At 35.4% G+C, this 23,549-nt stretch overlaps 1 long non-coding RNA gene across 1 annotated transcript; it reads right to left on the reverse strand.

Annotated features, from left to right (window-relative positions):
- Positions 1-17,391: 17,391 nt before the first annotated feature.
- Positions 17,392-22,934, reverse strand: LOC135157284 (uncharacterized). Its single transcript, XR_010296298.1, has 3 exons — positions 21,694-22,934; positions 18,530-18,632; positions 17,392-17,973 (listed from the first exon to the last, which is right to left on the reverse strand). It is a non-coding gene; the product is annotated as an uncharacterized LOC135157284 (long non-coding RNA).
- Positions 22,935-23,549: the final 615 nt, after the last annotated feature.

A 23,549-nucleotide genomic window follows, 5' to 3' on the forward strand; every position in this document is an offset into this window, starting at 1 on the left:
TATAAACAGAGCGCTGGCAGCTGACACCCATCAAGCCGGTCGTAAAACATGCTCTCACTGATTGACAGCGGAAATCAATTGTACGCTGCTCCTACCCATTGCGATGTTGTTCGTTCACTTTATCAAAAGCAACGCACAGCAGCGAACGTTAGCGCTATGAAAATGATAGCAGAAACAAGAAAACAGGCGTGCATAAACGTATTTTTTACGTACATCGCTAACAACCGGAAATGAAATGGATTGACATCACCTTGCAGATCCGTATATCTACGGCAAAAAAGCAGTTGAAATTCGACGAAAAAATCTGCGGAAAAACGTTAAAATCTCAGCTTTTTCGGACAGTATCGATGTCGATAGTAGCGCTTACCTTCGGTCAGAAGTTGATTTTCATTTGGGCATAAAATTCCACAGGATTGATGAAATTTAACGGGATTTTTTTTGATGGACAGACGACAATCGCACGTTATAGAGAGCCTAAAATAATGTACTGAAAAACCGGATATGAATTGCGCATTGCATTCTAGGTAATGTAAGGACTTTCCCTATTGGCAATCGGGGCTACAACATGACCGTCTTTGGTCGAAAGAGGGCCAGTGATCGATCGGTGACGATCATCGGGCGAAAGGAGCTTGTGTAAACAATCACCCCGGGCGGTCGTTGTAAAAACCGCGTAAAGAGAAAGTTAAGGGTTAGACAGCAATTTTGACAGCTGGAAACAGGTGGTGGTCATAAAATGCTCTCGTTGAATGTCCATTCGTAATAGGTCCATGGTCGGAGCAGCTTGAGCGTTTGCTTGATCAGGGTATTCGCGTTTTAAAAAAAAATCATGTTTTTACACTTGAGAGAGAACCCGAAGGTGTACCGTTACGCACATGTCCTTGTTTTCTTCTTAATAAGTGCAAACCAAATGCCACATTTATAAATTTATCAAAAAGAAACGAGTTAGTTTGACACCACGTCTGAGGAAAAGATATTATAGGAAAGAAGCAGTAATTTGCACTGCCACACTCTTGTGTCCGAGTCCTGCCTTTTCTGTGAGTCGTGTTTGCACCAGCGTGACGTCTCTTTTGTTCAGCCCGCAAGCAATTGCTTCCTGAAGGCAAGAAAAGGGTCCAAGCACCAGCAAGGGGTTATGCATATGAAATAAAGCAATTGCTGAAGCATGATATTTTGCTTGTACACATGTAAAAGTTAGGGTTAGGGTTATTGCTATTGCTTGTGCTTGAAGTAATTGCTGGCAAGCAATTGCTACTTTTTATGCATCTGACCCAATACATTGCTATTTGACTAATGCATTCCGCTATTTTTTTTGGTTGCGTGTGGCCGCTAATCCCCACCACCAAAATATCTAGCATCATATTTTTAATGACCCTGACAATAAGCAAGACAATATCGATATCCCAGCGAGTTCATGAGGTTTCTTTTTCAGCAAGGCCAGCCTAATTTTGGGGTCCTTTTCAACGCCCTCCTGACCACACCCACCACTAACGACCAGCCAGACGCCCATTTCTTTACTACGGGGTATCCCTACTATATTGCAATGAAGATGAAAATTAATAACCTATTTAAAGCCCCCTCACACCTGACCGAATGTAGGCGGACGAAGGGTGACGAATGGGAAAAATGCACGAATTGTCAACGAATTCAAATAAAATTTCCGTCAAATCATGCGATCAGTAACTATTGTCAAATCTTATCAACGAACAGTAGGCGAAGGATAAATATGACATGCGAAAGATATCGATTTTTCGGTTCACCTCTTTGAGTAAATTGCAGCCGAAGGCGAGCGAAGGGTTAATATAAACCAATAAGACGAACGAACAGTGAGCAATGGTTTGATATGGCGTGCGATTAGAAACGAAGACGAGGGAATAGATTGGGTGTTTATGTACGTTTGTGTCATCGTGTTGCTTCGTTAAGAGATCGGTCCACTTTGGCAAAAGTGCGATGAGGGACTACGCGCGACAATAACACACGAACGATTAACGAATGATTAAATAAGAGATGCGAATTCAAATAGATGACCAACGATTTTTCAGTATGTCTGTATGTCCTGCAGGTTGCTTGTCTCTTTGAACATATTTTCTTCCTTGTTTCTCATTGTTTGTATTTATTATATGTATGTACATGTATTTGTTACTTGTATGCAGGGCCCCCAAGAAAAACAGTGCTTAGTCCACTGATGGGGTTACCCTGGGTAAACAAAACGAAATAAATAAATAAATAAAAATTTTCAATTCGTCGGGAAATTTTTAACATGTTCAAAATTTCCGCGCGAATTTGAATAATCGCAGCTGTTAGTTCAGAAGGTGTACGAACCCAAACACGAAGGGTAAATATAATTTACTTTCAGTTACCATTGAAAACGATTTTTAAAAATATGCCTTTCGCCAGCCATCACAAGGCATATTTCAGGCAATTCGGTTAGGTGTGAGGGAGCCTTTAGCTAGGCAAACACCGCTGGCTTCTGGGGGGGGGGGGGAGACTTATGGGCCGTTGCAAGAAACTTGCGGTCAATTGCAAGTCTATTTTCAGTCCCTAAATCATTCATATATCTTGCAATTGTAAATTTGTGATTGATTGCTGGTCTGCTTTTTGAACAAGGAGTTTAATCTGAATTGCTATGGTTAAAAGTGATCAATCAACTGTAAAATTGCAACAGAATATTTGCGATTGATTGCAAATATTTTCTTGCAACACCCCCTTAGAGTCGCACTTAAATGTCGACGCGTACACGATATGAAACGCGCAATCTTATTGAACGATACGCAGTAGTATGCGTCCTCTTTGCATGATCTCACCAATACGGCCATGCATTTTGTAATACATGCAACTAGGCATTTAAGTGCGACTCTACGTCATGATTGAATCTTTGTGAAACACCCCCAGTACTATAAAGTATTTTCCAATTCGTCTCCAGACCTGGAAAGTTCTATGACTATGTCGTCACCATGGTCACGGAGCACGGAGACATAAGGTATCTTGCGCGGCGACTCTCTAATGTTAAATAACACCAAGTCCGACAAATCGAAATGTCATGGTAAATCGACCTGGGAAAATAATTAATGTTGCCATGGTAACTAAACATTCCTTTAGAATCTGAATTGGGAAGGGTCCTTAAGTTACCATCATGCCATATGAATGTTTTTTTTTAAGTCAACATGGCAACATGCGCCACCATATCTATTTACAGTTTTAATAAGTCTACAGCTGTTTAGACGACTAATGGTAAAACAAAATGCCTTGCCATCTCGTTAATCTTACGGCTATTTAAATTTTCACTTATCAGCCGATATTATTTCGTTTTATAAAAGGATTCGTGGATCTGCAAGGCATGGATCGGTCTGTACAGACCCGATAAAGATGGACCATTTATTTGGTCCGATGGGACGTCAGTCAATTTCACCGCATGGGCTGAAAACTACCCAGATAAGTGGTATACTGAGGTTAATCTGTGTGTACGCATGCGTATCGTACCGAGAGTGACGACATGGAGGATGGGCTTGGGTAACTGGGAGGACAAGCAATGCGGTTCGCGATTTACCCACATTTGCAAGATTCAATTAAAAATGTAAAACCTTCATGAATACCTGAAAAGGAAAGCTGCGTCCCATTCGTAAACGATACCACGTATGGACATGTTTAAAGGCGACCGCACACCTTACGACTGGTCGGCGACTCGATTTCAGAATAAAATGTAGTAGAATTTGATGCTAATATTGAGACTTGGAATATCTTACTGTGTAATGTTCTAAATCATCGTACGAATACCTATGTTCAAATCTGTGACTATGCTATCATCCTCCTTAGAATAAAAGCGAATTCAATATCTAGTCGTAATGACGTCATAGCAGTCGTACGATTGACTACGATTTGAAACTAATCTGGCCTTTACTCAAAAATAAAAGCTTGCAATCTTTCAAAATGGTTATATTAGTATTCTTTCAATTGATTTCAACCTCAAATAAAATGATATGTTCCATTAACATTTTCAGAAAATAAGCAAAATGCGATTCGTTCCAAAATCGGATCGCGAACAGTCGTAAGGTGTGCGGTGGCCTTAAGATGACGACGATAAAAAATAATTTTACAAATTCTTTCCTTTTCAACTCCAAATCTTATACAAAAGCACTGATGCGGCTAATCACTTACCATGCTTATATTCATGTAAACAGTAAGATCAAGCATAGCACACTCGTTAGAGAATACAATATTAATTTGATTAGGCTGTAAACGTGTATTATCAAACTTTGTATTTTATTCAGTAACATTTTCAATTAGTCTATGTATACATAAATACATAAGTTTGTAGTTTTAAGTTTGCTTTATATATATATATATATAGTTTGGTGTTTAAGCATTTTTATGATAGCTGATTTCTTTTAAGATATATGATTTATGATTATATTAAGTTAGTGAAAAAAGTGAAAATATGAAATGTAAAGTATTATATGTGATTTGAAATGTTAAATTGAAATGTTATGTAACTATTTGTTCATGAAATCATAATAAAAACAGTATTCAAAACAAAAAAAAGTGTGTGTGTGTGCATATGCATAAATATATGCACTGTAAAAATGAAGTGCTGATTTTCTAGTACTACTTTAAACTAGAAAATCAGCACTCGTAGTGCAATCACTAAACAAGCACTGTAAGTGCTAAGTCAGCACTTCATTTATTACAGTGTATATATATATTTGTGTGTACATCTACTTTGTATTTAAAAGGGTCCCAACGAAAATCAGAGTTTGTGCTGATTGGGCCACCCTTAAAAAAGGAAATGAATAAATAAATAAATAAATAAAATAAATAAATAAATAAATAGGTTAGGTCTACTCAGGTTCGAGACCTTATAGCCCGGATGAACTCTGGTGTAAACTGTGGTCTACCATGTCTACATTCATGCATTAGATATGAATAGCTAATTTTGACGGGAGAAATTATTAATTTCTTTTCGCGCAAGTTTGGCACTCATTATAGATAGTGCACAGTAAATGGGGGAAAACGGTTATCGTAAAACATACCTTTTTGTAAAAAAACGCCTCATTCATGCAGTACATGAATATTCATTAATAGCAAGAAGATTATACATGTAGATGTGTTTTGGTAAATTTGAATGTGTGTGTGTTTAATATTGTTTTAGCTTAGGATGTTGTAAAATAGTTCATGTTTGACTTCTTTGTTGAAGCAAAAGAGCAACAATAAACAATTACTCAAGTGAAAATTCTGTTTTTTTTTTGTCTACGTTATTGCAAAATATTCGCGCTGTTTTATTTATTGGGAGGCACCGATCGAATCTATACATATAATTTATGCTAACTTGTAAATTGAACTGTATAAAAGATTAAAACAATCTGGTTTACTAAATGCTATACCAAATGATGCTTCTGGTTTTGATTATGCACTGCGCTTAAAATGTTCACATTTTATCATTTTAAAATGATTTTCCTTGAAATTAATCAATACTTTATGTTTATTATGTTTATTGATAGTTCGTTTACTGAATTTACTGTTTCATGGATTTAATTACTATATACTTATTGTAAGTAACTCGCATATTTTTCTAACATTCACAGAGCAACGTTGAATCATGTGTACATTTTATCCAGTTAAGTTTAATGCTGTTCATTTTCCTTTTTGCTTTTCAATATTCATATTCCTTGAATATCACTTTTCCTCACAATAGTCACAAATAATGTCTTGTTATAAAAGGCCTTGTATAGTTGCGCGTGAGTTTCGGGTAATTTTTATGGGCAGCCGTGAGGTCCAAAGTTAAACGACCAGGTTAGTGGTGCGTAAGCTAGCTAATAGCTTTAGCCGGTCAATTGTTTTCCTAGTCTTTCAAAAAACAAAGCTACCAAGAAATTATACAAGTGATTACCAAATATGCAATTTACCAAAATGTGCGGTAACATGACCGCGGATAAAGCATGTTAATCTCATCCCAACTTTTGCAAGCCCGTTGCATTGCGCATGGCTTTAAGAAGACAGCGTTAGGAAACACACACATGTATACCAGGGCCCGTATTCTATAAACGAAATAAGCATGCTTAAGTAAAAAAATCTAATCATTTTGTCTTATTTTCTGTCTAAGCCAAAATTCTTAGCCAAAACGCGTATTCCATAAAGAATTGGCTAATAATTAATTTTTGCGCGACCGAGACTGATATAGGATGAATCGAATGGCTAAGCAACTTTTCATAAAACTGCAGAGTCTGTATTCCATAAATACAACATGGCTAAGATTTTTGCCCTAACTTCAAGACAGTTTTCTTTATCCTGAAACGTGATACGTGAATTAAGCGTGAGTCTCCTATTTCTGCTATTAGCGTAACTTTCTCTCCTTCTATGCCTTCAGTGAAATTTGCCTTAGCTTTTTTCTCAGCCTCCATCTTGATACGCGATTTTTGCTTTAACACATAAAACGCATAGACTTTTTTACCGCGGAGCAGCTGTTACGTTCGCGACAAAGTTGCGTGACGTTGCAATTTTCTCATGACGTCATATAATTTGAGACTCTGGCTTAGCCATATCGTCTCCCTTTGCTCGTTAAATTAATGAATTAAATAATAGAGGAGAACATGCTAAAAAATTAAAGAGGAAAAGAAAGAATAAAGACTAAGTACTATCAAGTAGTCAGACAAAGATCGTGTACTGTTACTTTGTATTACCCCTATTATTCAATTGAGACAAAATTGGTCGTCCCTCGCCCCCGACCAAGAAATCATGACGCCGCCTTTTGCATACTCACACACGTACAATTTGAAATTTCGCATGTAAAACTACTACCAACCATTTTGAAAGTTGTGAATTTCTTTGGGGAGAAATTTGAAACAAAGAATATTGTGCTGTCCTAAAAATTCCTACATTTTATTATAAAAAAAACCCTTTAACTCTGTAGTGAGTATCTGATCTTACTCTGATTCAAATAATCCTTTTCAATATTACAATTTCTTATCTTTTATGAAGTTCTATCACTTGTTAAGTTTCTTAGTGGCTTTGTACTTTGAAAGAAACTTAGGCTATGCACCTAATCATTTGTCATTCCAATATTTTTTGGGTCTTGTACGAAAAATTTGAATGAATATTCATAAAGACATGCCCAGAACGCTTTCACCGGAATAATGCATATCTTTAAAATGCCATAACTTTGTTATTCCTTGTCAGATTTGATCAAATTGTCAGTGTTTTGTTTGTCTGATTTTTCTTAATGTGTTCAAATAATACCAGAGGTTACCGGGTGGGCGTGTTTCATAAGCTGAGCGGCTTACGACTGGTGAACTATTTTTACGCGCAAAATAATCACCATTAAACATTTTTAATGGTGAATATCATTTACCTCAAGAAAGGATCACCTGTCATTCAACTGTTTTATGAAACGGCCACCAGGGGCCCGTTTCATAAAGGACTTGCAACTGTTGTAACTTTGCCATTATGGCAACTACCATGGTAACAGGGCTCAGCAGCCAATCAGAATCAAGGGTTCCATGGTAAATTGTCATAGCGGCAAAGTTACAACAGTTTCAAGTCCTTTATGAAATGGGGCCCTGATGTAGTCCCCATCTTTTTGCTCTATGCCCTCAAGGAAGTCCAAAAGGTATTTCTTTAAGACCAAGTCAAACGCATTCAGGTCAATAACTGGTTGTCCCGAATAAGAGAGAGAGAGAGAGAGATAAAAACAAACTTGCATAACCGTCAGTATCCATTAAAAAAATGGACGTAACCTCTCATGATATGTACATTTTCCAATAATATTTCATTAATGTTTAATGCACAATACAGACAGTAAGTGATTGAATAAGTAGTTTAAGATTTTATCATTGAAGTTCACTATCTATTGTTAATTTGATTATCTTTGTAAGTTCTAGCAAGTAAAATTGATGGAATAAATTGATGTATAATAAATTGAATCATTATCCATGGACGACTAATTGTGTACAAAGCTACTGTATCACTAAATATCCTGCCTGAGTTTCACGTCACATGATTAAGGTCAAAGGTCATTTAGGATCAACAAACTTTGGCCATGTTGTATGGGCGGCCATAAGGGCCAAAATTAACGTCATCTTAAACAAACAAAACACAGTAAAAACTTACAAAGGACATAAACAAACAAACAAAAACTTCGTATGGTGAAAGGTCTATGTCAAACAAACAAAGGACGATCACAAACGAACAAAGGACGATTACAAACGAACAAAGGACGATCACAAACGAACAAAGGACGATTACAAACGAACAAAGGACGATTACAAACGAACAAAGGACGATCACAGACAAACAAAGGACAATTAAAAACAAACAACCGATACTTGCAAACAAACAAACAAATGATGATTAAAAACAAACAAAGGACGACCAAAAAGAAACGAGAAACAAGTTTGAAAAAAACGACGATTGGGCCGGGCAACAAAGAATATACCGATTCCAAATAAAGAAAGGATGTTTCGAAACATCGAATAAGGATGATGAGAAATGAACAAAGGACGTTGAGAAAAGGACAAAGGACGATCAGAAAAGAACTGGACATATTAGGACAGTAGAGGGTGTCCTACACGATAAGCGCTAGCTGCAGATATGAGCGCTGTATTCTGTTAAGTGTTTTCGATTGTTAATGCCAATGGAGGCCATCATCACAAGCAACATTATAGAAAACGTACTGCCAGACTTATTTCAGCTTTACAAGATGGCAGAGATATAGATGACAATATAAGTCCAAAGTCTTTTTTCCAGACCCGGATAATTAAAACTGGTAGAATAAATGTCTTTGTTGTTGTTTTAACTTATACGGTGCTTATTGTGAATATATGCGCTAAAAGTAAATTGAGAATCAAGCGTAGTCTTTTCTCCAGATCCAGTTACTTAAAACTAAAAACTAAAAACCCTATAGTAATGCGTTCATATGGCACAAAAGTTAAAAGTCTTTTTTCCAGACCCGGTTGTTCAAAAAATATAATACAAGTCCAAAGTCTTTTTTCCAGACCCGGTTAATTCAAAAATTATAATATAAGTCCAAAGTATATTTTTCCAGACCCTGTTAATTCCAAACTTATAATATAAGTCGACCCGTTTATTTCAAAAATTATAATATAAGTCCAAAGTTTTTTTTCGAGACCCGGTTGTTTAAAAAATTATAACAAAAGTGCAAAGTCGTTTTTCCAGACCCGGTTAAAAATTATAATATACGATCTTATTAATGTTGAACAAAATGTAAATATAGCATAAACTTTCCACCAGACCCAGTTTAAAAAAAAATCATTCAAAATCAAAACAACAACAACCAAGAACAGACACCGCAATCTTTTCAACATTGAATAGCATCGAAATATGGTGTAGTCTTTGTTTCAGCCCCGATATTTTAAAATAGAAAATCATAAAGAACAGTATTAACAAAGACCCAACAATCTCATTGATGTTGAATAACTTGAAAATATAGCGTAGTCTTTCTTCAAGACCCAGTTATTTAAAAACAACAAATCATGAAAAAGATATATATTAATAGTAAAACAAAGGCCCACAATCTTATTCATGTTGAATGACATGGAAATATGGTGTAATCTTTCCACCAGACCCAGTTATTTCAAAGAAGGAAATTATAGGAAACAAAAAGAACAAACAGACAATATTGACAAAGACCCAGATTATCCTTGATGTAGAATAACGATGTTGAATTATCTTGGGTTATAAAGCACGTTTCCTTCAAATATGAATAATTACGCCTATCATTATTTTTTCGCTTTTTGTGGTACACGTTATCACAGGGTTTTTGTAGTTTGGAAGATGCTGGGGTCCAAGTTTTAAGATTAATTGTTTCGCGTAATTTGTATTTTTAAGAGAACTGGGTGTGGGGTAAAGACAACACTCTAAACCCAACCATTTTAACTGGGTTTAATTTTAAAGATTGATCTTAGCTTTGATTTTTTTTCATTTTTTGTTTATCTTTTAAATAACCGGGTCTAGACAAAAGACTAACAATAATACTCATGTTATTCCACAGGAATAAGAATATGACAAAGACTAATGTTTTTAAGATTGTTTAAATTATTTTTTAAATGACTGGGTCTCGATAAAGACAACGTTCTTAACATGTGCTTTTCTACATGGTCTTAATTTGGATGATTGTTGGTTCTAAAGGCGACCGCACACCTTACGACTGGTCTGCGACCCGATTTTGGAAAAAATCGCTTTTTGCTCATTTTCTGAAGATGTGAATGGAACATATAATTTTATTTGAGGTTAAAATTAATTGAAATATTAATATTATAGCCATTTTGAAAGATTACAAGCCCTTGTTTTGGAGTAAAGTCCAAATTAGTTTCAAATCGTAGCCAATCGTACGACTGCTATGACGTCATTACGACTAGATATTAAATTCGCTTTTATTCTAAGAAGAATGATAATATAGTCACAAATTTGATCATAGGTATTCGTAAGATGATTTAGAACATTACAGAGTAAGATATTCCAAGTTTCAGTATTAGCATCAAATTCCACTACATTTTATTCTAAAATCGGGTCGCAGACCACTCGTAAGGTGTGCGGTCGCCTTTAGATTCGTTGTTGGGGTTGGGTTTTATTGCTTTTTTATTCTTGAAATAACTGTGTCTGGAGGAAAGTCTACAGTCGATCTTCATGTTATTCCACGGTAATGAGATTATTGGGTATTCGTTTTAGAATATTTGTAAAAACTATTTTTTTTTCAAATAATAACCGAGTCTGGAGAAAGGATGTTTGCTTTACCCATGCATTATTACAATGTTTTGAAGGGATCTCAGTATTATTTTTAAAAAAAAATGGGTGTGGGGTAAAAACATTTTTTTTTTACTGGGTGTTACTTTTGAAGATTGGTCTTAGATTTGAATTTTTTTAGATTCATTCTTTTAAATAACCGGGTCTAGAGGAAAGAGTACGTTTTAAAACCCGTGTTATTCCACAAGAAAAAGAATATGATAGGGTCTTACATTAGAAGTTTTTTTGTATTTTTTTTTAATGATTAGGTCTGGAATAAAGACAACGCTCTACACCTCTTTTTAAAACAGGTTCTTAGGTTGAAGGATTGTTTGGTCTTAGATTTTGATTTTTTTTAATTAATACTATAAATGTGTTATTTTGAGAAAAAAAAAATAATTGGCTGAAAGGCTACGCTATATGTCCATGTTATCCACCATTAATACGATTATGGGGTCTCTATACTGTTTTGTTGTTGTTGTATTGTTATTTATAATTTTTGAATAAAGGGTTTGGAGAAAAGACTAAGCTCGATTTTCATTTTTATTCCACTGGATTATCATTATGGTATCTTAGTTTGGACATATAATTTTTTAATAACCGGGTCTGGAAAAAAAAAGACTTTGGAATTAAATTATAATTTTTGAAACAACCGGATCTGGAAAAAAAGACTTTGGACTTATATTATAACTTTTGAAACAACCGGGTCTGGAAAAATAACTTTGGACTTATATTATAATTTTTGAAACAACCGGGTCTGAAAAAAGACTTTGGACTTATATTATAATCTTTGAATTAACTGGGTCTGGAAAAAAGACTTTGCACTTTTGTGCTATATGAATAAGGTTTTAGTTTTTAGTTATAAGAAGCCGGGTCTGGAGAAAAGACTACCTTTGATTCTCAATTTACTCTTAGGGCATATATTCACAATAAGCACCGCATAAGTTAAAACAACAACAAAGACATATATTCCACCAGTTTTAATTAACTGGGTCTGGAGAAAAGACTAAGCTCGATTCTCATTTTTATTCCACTGGATTGGCTTCATTGGCATTAACAATCGAAAACACTTAACAGAAATACAGCGCTCATATCTGCAGCTAGCGCTATATAAGCTGTATGGTGTCGAGTAGGACACCCTCTACTGTCCTATTATGTCCAGTTCTTTTCTGATCGTCCTTCGTCCTTTTCTAAACGTCCTTTGTTCATTTCTCATCATCCTTATACGATTTTCGAAACATCCTTTCTTTATTTGGAATCAGTATTGATAAATTCTTTGTGATTGTGCTTTGATTGCCCGGCCCAATCGTCCTTTGTTTTAACTTGTTTCTCGTTTGTTTTTGGTCGTCCTTTGTTTGTTTTTAATCATCCTTTGTTTGTTTGTTTGCAAGTATCCTTTGTTTGTTTTTAATTGTCCTTTGTTTATCTGTGATCGTCCTTTGTTCGTTTGTAATCATCCTGTGTTCGTTTGTAATCGTCCTTTATTCGTTTGTGATCGTCCTTTGTTCGTTTGTAATCGTCCTTTGTTCGTTTGTGATCGTCCTTTGTTTGTTTGACATAGACCTTTCACCGTACGAAGTTTTGTTTGTTTGTTTATGTCCTTTGTCTGTTTTTACTGTGTTTTGCTTGTTTAAGATGACGTTAATTTTGGCCCTTATGGCCGCCCATACCCACGGCCCACCACCGCATGCAAACTACAGCCACTGTTCAGTGGCTACGTATACCCTTCATCATGTTCATGTACAGAGCTAGCTAGAGAGCAGTCGTACAAATTATATATACGAACATGTTTTACAGTGGCGTCATACACAAGGAGGTGAAAAACCTAGAATTCGGGCAATAGCCAAAATTAATTTAGTTAGCGGTAATAATAATTATAAGACAAGAAAATAATACAAAACGAAGGAGAATCTACATCATCTAGAAGTCCAGTTGTTTCCACTCATAATTGTTTCAAAATGATTCTAAACGATGAATTAAAATATACTAGTTCTAGCTACTACTCCTACTACCACCGATACTACTACAACAACAACTACTACTACTACTACTACTACTACTACTACTACTACTACTACTACTACTACTATATACTACTCACTAATAATAATAATGTAATATTGATACTAGTGATGATGATAAGAAGAAGAAAAAGATGAAGAAGAAGACCGAATGAGAAGAACAAAAAATATAATACTTAAATGATTAATAATACTACAGTGTATAACTACTACTACTACTACTACTACTACTACTACCACTACTACTACTACTGCTACTACTACTACTACTGTTCATAACAATGACGCTATCAATAATAATAATGATAATAATAGTAATAATAGTTACAATAATAATAGTAATGAAAATAATATTGATAACAAACTATGCAAATTATGATTAACAATCTTATAAAAGTTTCAAAATGATATGCTAATGATATAGTATACTACTACTACTACTAATCATCATGATAAAAATATGATAATAATAAAAATAGCAATAACAATAATAAATGTATATATAACTACATTAACTACTACATGGCTATGACGACTACTACTACGACGACGACGGCGACCAACAACGGTGACGGAATGTCATCCTCTTCTTCCATGACATTCGTGTTGAACCTGTATAGTTTTTTGTTTTGAAACAATTTTTTTAATTTCAATATATTCATAATCAAACATATCATACATGTATTACAAAACATTACAAGACGAAATAGATATTGCAAATAATTATTGAAGGTAACATTATTTTGATCACACTTACTGAAAATTACATAACATAAGACTAATATGACAAAACATTGTTTAATACATGTACATACTTGGAAAAGAAAAAAAGTAATAATAAAAATGAAATATACGCATCCATTCGTTACTCTAAATCAACCTGTTCCCATTTCTGGAGATGAATTGCCAAGGTATTCCTCTCTTGTGCAATCCTATATTCCTCTACCTTATATTTTCTACAATGTTTTATTATGATTCCAACAGCTGGCAAAACAGCTTCCTGCCTTGCAGAATAAATATCTTTTTTTTTACTATTAAAATTACTGTATTTAAACATTTTATCCTATTTGAACTTGAGTCCCTAACAAAGTGTATTCCATGGAGAGATTCTCCAATTCTTTTAACCTTAATTTATGTCCAATATTTTTCCAAAGTGCTTGAACATTCGGGCAACTTTTAAATAAGTGATCAAGAGTTTCAACTTCTTGGTAACAAAACGAACATTTGTTAGATGAAATATAACCTATTGTATGAAGTTTATCATTTGTGTAAATAACCCCGTGCAGCTGTTTAAACTGAAATTTCCTAAATTTACAATGCACTGTAGAAAAACGCGGTCTCATGAAAATATGCCGAATTTGATTTACGTTTAAACTTGAAAAAATACGATTGATTTATGCATGTCATCCGTCTTTTTTAAACCGTTAATAATATATATATATATATTTGTTTTGAACTAATCTTGTCTAGAGATACATTTTTCCCAATAGTACTGTTGTAAAGAGATATGGTCGTCATGGGACTGATTACTTTGTAATGGATTAATCCTGAATGAACGTTACCATCCAATTGGCAGAGCATCATAATACCATGATATTTTTAAAATATCATTAGAGTCCAAACCGCGGTTTGAAAAGTAAGATACTGGCCTTAAGTGGCCGTTTCCATCAATCAAATAAATAAGTTTGAATATGTTATGAGTATAGAGTTTTATATCAAATACCATTTTGCTATCAATAAATACATGTTTGTTATTAAATTTTATAGTGTTTGAAACACAATCCTTCTCCTTTGTCCTACATTCTTCCATTCATTGCCAAACTCTTAACATTTCAAGATAGAATGTTTGTAACTTTGCTCTGATCTTGGCGGTATTATAATTACATTGAAAAATGATCACCACCAATTGATTTACATAAACTATTGAACAGCGTTTTCCATTTCATCTGATTGTTACAATATGTTAATCTTTTCATCCACATTACACGTTGTACTTAAATACAAACTTCAAAATTTGTTACTCGTAAACCTCCATTTTCATAGTTTTGATACATTGTGCTTCTTTTTTTATTTTATCTTGTCCATTCCAAATGAATTAGAATGTGATTTTTTCTATTTCCACATAAACCCACTTCGGGGCCACAATCAAAGATGAGACATAAATCAGTTTTGAAAGTGCATACGTTTTTAGAAGATGAATTTTCCCTAATATGGTCAAATCTCTTTGCTTCCACAAACTCAATAGCTATTTTATTTTGCTTAATATTTCTTTGTAGTTCATTTCTTCTTTGACCTTCACATCCATGGTAAAATATATTCCCAAAATCTTCACTTCTTTAACCATACTCCATCCTTTTGGGACAGAGTCCTGGTTTGTACTGGTTAATTCCTAATCTCATTACATTTCTTTTATCCTTGTTTAATATGAGACCACTTAATTTACCAAAAACATCAAAAAGTAATTCAAGTCTTTCTAAGGACCGTTCATCTCGTACAAAAATCGACACATCATCAGCATACAGCACTTGTTTAACTTCATTCTGAGCCAATAAAATACCCCTAACCCCTGTATAATTTGTTATAACATTTGCAAGTAATTCAATAGATAAAATAAAAATGTAAGGCGAGAGGGGATCTCCCTGTCTTACTTCCCTCTGTTTATCAAAATAACCAGTTGTGAAGCCACCATTCATAACACAACTACATGCTCCACTATACAAAGTTTTGATCCACTGTCTAAAAGATACACCAAATCCAAACATTTCTAATACATTTCGTATGAACTCATGCGATACAGAGTCAAATGCTTTTTCAAAATCCACCGCTAATAAAGAGCTTTTTATATTGTTATTCAAAGCCTGAAACAAAATATCATCAATATAAAGACGAACTGCTTCGCCTATATTTCGATTATTAATGTATCCATAAACCTGGTCAACCTGTATAATTTCGGGGAGAATCTCTTTAATTCTTTTGGCAAGAACTATAGTTTTTTAATTACCTACTTTTTCAATTAGAGTGATTTCTCCATTTCTGTGATGCAGACAACTCACCTTTTTCAAAAGTTTTATTTAAACAATCAACCAATAGGTCATCAATTACACACCAAAACGTGGAGTAGAATTCTGTTTGGGGATTCATTAAGTTGCATGCTTTTCAAAGCCTCAAAACATTCACTTTTGCTTAATTTACCTTCACATCTATTTTTTATTGTCTTCTGATAATTAAGTAATACCTTGGATGAAAGGGATTTTTTCAGTAAATTTTCAACATCATTGCAAACTCTTACAAGAATATAAGGAACTGTAGAATAATTTGATGATTCTTAGAATTTCATCTTTGTCGCTATGTATCTGATTATCTTCACCTATTAATTTATGAATCTCAGATTTACGTTTGTTTGATAACACAAGTTGTTCAAAAATGCAAAATTCTTTCCCCCTTTTTCACTCCAGGCCCCGCGTGACCTTACTTTGAGACCATCAAGGCCAAAGTCAGATAACTTCTTAAGGAGTTCTCTTTTTTCCTCCAAATTCTTCCGCAAAACATCAGTTATTCACAGCAATTTGCTGTTCTAATGGGGTGTTGCAAGAAACTTGCGATTGAACGCAAATCGAACGCAACTCCCAAAATTGAGCGTAAGTCCTCCGATTAAACGCAAATCTGCAATTGAACGCAAGTTACGTTCAATTCTGTTGCAAGAAGAAGTTGCGTTTGATCAATTAAACGTAGATCAAGCGCAAGCTTTGCAATTGATTGCAAATCGAACGTAACTTATGTAAGATTTTGGAGGATGCGCAAAATTTGCGTTCGATTTACGTTCAATTGATTGTCCATAGGCTTGTGTACTAAAAATTCTGCAAAATTTTTTTTTTTGTATTTTGTTTTGAAAACTTGTGTAAATTATGCCATTTTCAATTTTCCATGGGTTTTTTTTCAAGAAAAACTTGAAATAATGTTATTTTCAATCTTTATAGGCCTCTTCAGCAATCATGCCATTATTTTCACACAATTTCAGTACATTCTCTCCTAATATCATTTTAAAGTGTGTCAATCACCAAAAATATTCTGCTCTTGTTATCAGAGGTCATGGAATATTCAAATTGTGATTTCTGAAATAATTTGTATGAAGAAATGTTGAAAAAATAATAACTCTCCATAGGCACAAAAGCCACTCTTTATTAAAACACTTCATGCACTGGCAAATGCTTATCAATATTTCTGAGCGTTTGCAGTAAATACAACTCAGAATATGTTTTGCAAGAGCACTAAATTGCTTAAATGCTTTCATTCATACATATCATAATGAATAACATGCCCAATTAAGTTATTTTAGTTTGATTTTCAAATAAAACATGCATTTCAGGAGATTGCTACACTTCAAAATCTGAAGCTCTCTTGTTTCTCTCTCTTTAATCATGAGATTGCATCGTAGATATATATCACACTTGCATACAGAGATGAGGTCGAGGCTGATTCTTCCGAGTCATGAGGCAGCTTGAGAGAACTTCCCATAGATTCTGTACAGTGACTCGGACCAAGGCCAGCAAAATGTTGCCTCGAGGTCAGCATTGACTACATCCCTGCTTGGACTTGAAAAGATCCATTGATCTGTGCACAAAAAAGAACACTGCTCAAGACATTCATTATTGATGGACCTTTTATTTTCATTTTTCAATGTTTCTTGCTCCCGAGGAATTACTTCTGAGATTCAGTTATATTCAGTTAAATTTCATATCATCTACATCAAGTGTTTCACCACAGAATGTCTTGTTTGAAATTGATGTGTATCATGCAGAAGACCACAGTTCTTAAGGTTGGCATGAAGAATCCATAGAAGTCCAGTCAGGAAAGCCACAAGCGTCTCTGCTTGAAGGAACAAATCTGGTTTCCAGAAGCAGTCTAATTTGAGATGAATTTGGAGAGCTCCATGGAGTGAAGTTTTTAAACAAGCAACGCCCTCATTCTGTAGTCCACTCTTATAATGATGTTACTACACAGGGGCCGCGGAACGGTTTTCAAAGTGGGGGGGCTGAGCCAAAAGTGTGGGGGGGGGGCTGACCATGCTAAAAATAACAATCATATGGTCATTTTTATGTTTTTGTACACGGTTTTGGAAAAAAGTGGGGGGGGGGGGCTGAAGCCCCCCCAGCCCCCCCCCCCCCCGGTTCCGCGGCCCCTGCTACAGACAGGAGCAGCTCTGAATTCAGTTCTGATAATCAACCTGTTCATAAAAAAATAATAATATGGGAAATAATGCAAGCCCATAACTATACATAGCTTGGGTTAGTTCAAATTTTGTCCTTTCAGTGCAAGAACGCCCTTAGCAAAACATTTGTGTGCACCCATCGGTGCAGAAATGCCCCTATGTCTGCTGGTAAGGGCGTTGTTTGCACCCAAATGATGATATGATAGAGGGATAGTGGCTTACTCCTGAGACCATAGTAATTGGCAATTTGCCATGAAGTAATCTAAAAAAGTGTGAACTGATTGTTTTTCCCCAAATAAAAGAATCATGGAAATTAAAATATGCAATAAATTAAATCAATGAAAGCAAAATACACACTTTCATACAGTACACCTTGGATGAGCACAACCACCCCCTCCCCTCCCCCCATCAATGGGATGTCTTCATTGCTGAGAAGTCCAGTCAAGATAGAGATTTGTGTTAGCCTTTTTCATTTTGCATTATCCTTGGGTCAATGTGTACAGATTTCACCCTCATCCCCATTACGATCATGGTGAATTATTAATAATAATACAGTTTACATGTAACCTACCATTCAAGAGTTGATAAAATGAATCAATCAGCTGGTTGCAAGAACACACATTGTAGCAGACACAGTTATGGTGGTTCTGAGGTTCCAGACTTCTTTGTCATAACTGTAGTAAGCAATTAAAAGCAAAAAGCAAAGAGATAAAACATATTCATGAAATTAATATACAAGTTAAGCTCAGTTGCCAGTGTGTTAATCATAATAGTAGTCCAAGGGTGTTTTGATTAAAGTCACTTCTGGCCTGGGGAGGGGCACTATGGTTCCTCAGCCATTGGCGGCGCAATTAAAAAAATTATGAAATCCTACCTTTTGCTTTAATTTACTAAAAAAAAGCTCGTAATAGAATGCCAAACTTTGGTGTACATATTCTTTTCTAGAGCAATCCTAACAACTTTACTTTAAAAAATCTGGTATCAAAATAAATTCCTTTCTATTCATGTTTTTTTATAAATATTTTTTCTTAACTTCTTAAATTTTTTTTTAATTATTTTCAAGACAACGTTCATCAGTGACATTAAATTACTATTGTCAATAAAAAAAAATTACCCAGTTATGAATATTTACTTTTTAGATGTAATCATATTTCTGTCTGACATGTACTTAAACAAACATAATGTTTCAAAATTTCCTGACCCTGTACCTGGGAAAGGCAAATTTAGTATCAAAAGTTGTGTGAGACTTGAAAGTAAAACGTCAGTCAGCGGTGCGGAAATAAAATTTTGAGTGGCAGATTTATTCTGAAAAATGTCAAGGGGGACCATATGCCATATGCCCCCCCCCCCACCCCCGAGTATTGTGCTTGATGTGGAAAGATGTAAAAAAAAAATCATGATTATGCATTCAATATTAATAATGAGACACCCTTTAACTGAAAGCACCTGGAAAAGCATTGTAATCATCCATTAAACAATTTAAAGTGAAAAAAATATGTCATCTATATAGCACCTCATGTGCTTGCATAAAAACCAAGAGTCAGCTACATAGTAGCCCGGGGGGGGGGTACTCACGAGATAAGGCATATGGGGATATGCCGCAGGAATGGGTCGCCTTTTTTGAAGAAATCCCTAAACATGGCGTATGGTTTTATGCTGGAAAATCCCTAAGCATGGCCCAATTTTTAGATAATGTCCTTAAACATGGGTCCATATTCTACTCCAATGTCTTAGGTGCAAATCCAAAATGACCTTACATTTTGGGCGATAACCTTTTTTTTTTTTTGCTTGTCAAGTTTTCCAGTCGAAAATGTGCCCCCCCCTTTTGGAAATCCTGGATCCGCCCCTGTAATGAATCCCTAATAATGGGTACCTTTTTAGCCAAAATGACCTGTAAATATGGGTACGGGTTTCGAACTTACAGCCGTACACCTTTGTCCAAACCAAATCTAAGTACCTCCCCCCCCCCCGGCATAGTAGATCTACATATTGAATCAAAAAAATAAATGTATTTACATGTATATCTTTTTATATTTATATGAGATGGATATTAAAAATGTGACTCATACGGCACATCATTACAAATCAACGACACAAATAGACTGTCCTTGCTAAGAACCTCTTGTGCAATCTGCCCGTAAGAATATTAAAAAAAGAGCCCTGGGCGGGCAACATCCTATTCAATGTTAAAACTTCCCCAAGAATGTGGCAGATGTGGCCAATAGATTCTGAAAAGTAGCCCAATACATGTAGACCCCCTATACCTTTGTTTTTTTTTCTTGTCTGGCGAGATATACGGAGTCTGGAGAACCCCCCCCCCCCCCCAAATAGAAAAAAAACAATAATAATAAATATATTTTTTTTTATCCTCCAAAGACAAAAGTCGACACAGCAAAATTTTCACTTTATCCCAGGCCAGGCCAAGGAAAGTCATAAAAAGGGAGGTTAACGGTAGACTACCTCGAGCGAAGTTCGTGCAGGCTCCACTCCACTTCACTACCGCTACACTACGCTCCACCTACCCGAACTTCGAGACCGTGAACTCTATCTGATATTCCGAGTGACAAAGGTGGGATTTTATGGGGGGGGGGGAATATAAAATTCATGCAACATCACGATCTTTAAAAACAATTAAATTTAATATTCTTACTTTACACCAAGTTTCACTTCTTTTCCATGCTTCTATCAGTGTAAAAATGGGTGATTTAGAGCCAACATGAAGTTCCTCACACGTATAAATAATTTGCTGCCAATTTCAAAACATTGCATGCACGTGCGATAATAGCGAATTAGTTATTTGTGTGAGGAACTTCATGTTGGCTCTAAATCACTCATTTTTAGACTGATAGAAGCATGGAAAAGAAGTGAAACTTGGTGAAAAGTAAGAATATTAGTTTTAATTGTTTTTAAAGATAGTGATGTTGCATGAATTTTATATTTTCCCCCCATTAAATCCCACCTTTGTCACTCGAAATATGTAGAGTTCAGTCTCGAAGTTCGGGTAGGTGGAGCGTAGTGTAGCAGTAGTGAAGTGGAGTAGGGCCTGCACGAACTTCGCTCGAGGTAACGTTAGACAGACTCTTAAAAAAAGAGAGTCAAATGGAGAGGAATTTTTTTTTTTGGGAAATGTCTAGAGTGTAATGGAAGTCTTTAATTTCTATTTACTGGATGGCTATTCGCCGTTGAAACCGATATATAACTTTAAAAATCATTTCAAATAGGAACAAAAATAATCTTTAAAGGTCATTTTCGATGTTTCATACATAATTAGAGCCTACACATTTACTTGCTTCTGGGTGATTTTTAACAGCACTGCACCGGCAATGACAATGACAATGACAATGACAATGACAATGATTTTATTTCTTTGACGGCCCCTCCTGGGGGCATAGAAGAAATATAACAACTTACAACAATGGCAATAATAGGCATAAGAAAAAAATACCAAGGTAACAAGAATCAAACATGATGATAATAAACATATGTACAATACAAGACCTGCCGTGTTGTTGATACAACCGTGCATTACCGACACAAAAAGTCAAGTGTGGGACTGGGATTGAAATTGTACGGTAGAAAATTTGTTGAAGGTGAAATTTCGACCGGCGATAAAGATACATTTTCACTTTTTTCAGAATAATTTTTTTCCCTGGCATAGGTCTAAAATATATAAATTCTCTAAAAACATACATAATGGAGAAAGAATTGTCTGAAAAATGAATATTTTCTACTTACTCTCTTCCACAAACAGGATTGTTGCAAGCCATTATTTTGCTTTTTCGGCTAGTCTTGTGCTGCAGACCCTGTTTACAGCTGCAAATCGTCTGCAGGTCAGCTGCAACTTGCGTTCAATCGCAAGCCTTTTTCTTGCAACGCAAATTGGCGATTGATTGCTAGTTGCAGTCGATCGGAATCGGCTGCAAAGTTGCAGTCGATTTGCAATCAATTGCAACATAACTTTCTTGCAACGCCCCATAAGTCTTTCACTTTGGACTCTAAAATCAGCTTATTTCTTTCTCGTGCCTTTTCTTTAGAATATTTTCGAGTACACTCTCTAATCTTTAATCTAATAAAGCCCCAAAACAATGAGTAATTAGAAAAGACATTTCTGTGTTGCTTTTTCCACTGAACTAAGAATCTCATTTTTCATAGCAGAACATATATTCTTTATCATAATAATTGAATTTCCAATATGAAGGACCTCGCTTCACTTCTTTTTTTCCACTACTACAGGTAAGCAAGATTCCAGAATGGTCTGGAGTTACGGTAAAATGTCATATTCCAGCACCAATGTTTCAACTTCTTTTGATATTATCCAATAATCTAGCCTACTTTGAATAGGGAGTGTCTTCTGTCTTAAAGAAAACTGTTGTTTTCCTGGATATATTTTCCTCCAAATATCTATTAATTGAAATTTGTCCATGAACTCCAAAAATTCTGTATTAAATCTAGATTTCACCTGTATGGTTGACCCCTTATCATCTAATTTATCATCTAATATCATATTAAAATCACCACCTAATATAATAACATGACTGAGAGAATTTTTATTTATAATGATATTGATCTTTTGCAGGACTCTTCTATTTGCTCATTTGCCTTGTTCCTAGTTGGAAATAAACATTTCCTAATATCATTCTAACTCCATCTAATTCACAGTCGAATGTAAGGTATCTACCATCGTTATCCCTTTCCATCTTTACAATAGTAATAAGCTTAGCTGCATTTGCACATGTTCTGCAGATATCTTCGATGCGGACTTTTGCATCGCGCGCCCAGCTGATAATGTAAACAAACTTTAGACTCTTCACTAGTCGCTTTGTAGCTATTTTTGCGGAGATTGCCTTCGCCAGGGTGTAAAACGGAAACGCGCCGCCGGTGTAGCGGCGGATTTGGTTCCACCGGCGGATACCGTATCCGCCGGCAGATATGGTTTTAAATGGCCGATATCGTTTTTAATCGGAACCATATCCGCCGGGTTTGACGCGGCTTGATGTTTGCAGATTTGGTTCCTCGGCGGATTTGGTACTATTGACTATACGTTTAATGTTGATTTGGACAGACAACCTCGGCAGCGCGCGCATGCGCGGCTCTGCAGCTCGATCGCGATGGGGGGGGGGGGGGGGGGGGGGCGGGTTCGTCCGCCTTTAGTGAATTCTTATTCAGGGGCGGATCCATACAGCTTTTGACAAAGGGCTCGATGGGGATGAGGATTAATAGGAGAAATGATGTCTCGATATTTCATGTATTACATAGACCTGGCACGCCAAAACTATGCTATTTATTATAAGATTTTGATGAAATTTTCATCATTCTATTTTGTGAATTTTTATTCCTTTTTTCAGTCCGCAGTATGCATCGACCTCTTTAACTGTGCTTTTTCACACCATGTTTAGTGTCAGTTTGCCAGACTGTTTGGCGAAAATTTGCACCCCATATAGGCCTATAGGTTTTTTAAACTACAAATGTTTAGAAAAATGTCAACAAGTTAAAACTTCATATTTCAAAATAAATGATGCAAATTATGTATGAAAACAATTATGTTTTGCTGTTTGCTCATAATATTATTGCTTGTAGAATGCTAATTTTTG

The sequence above is a fragment of the Lytechinus pictus genome, chromosome 17 (genome assembly GCF_037042905.1).
Source record: "Lytechinus pictus isolate F3 Inbred chromosome 17, Lp3.0, whole genome shotgun sequence".
Taxonomy (NCBI): domain Eukaryota; kingdom Metazoa; phylum Echinodermata; class Echinoidea; order Temnopleuroida; family Toxopneustidae; genus Lytechinus; species Lytechinus pictus.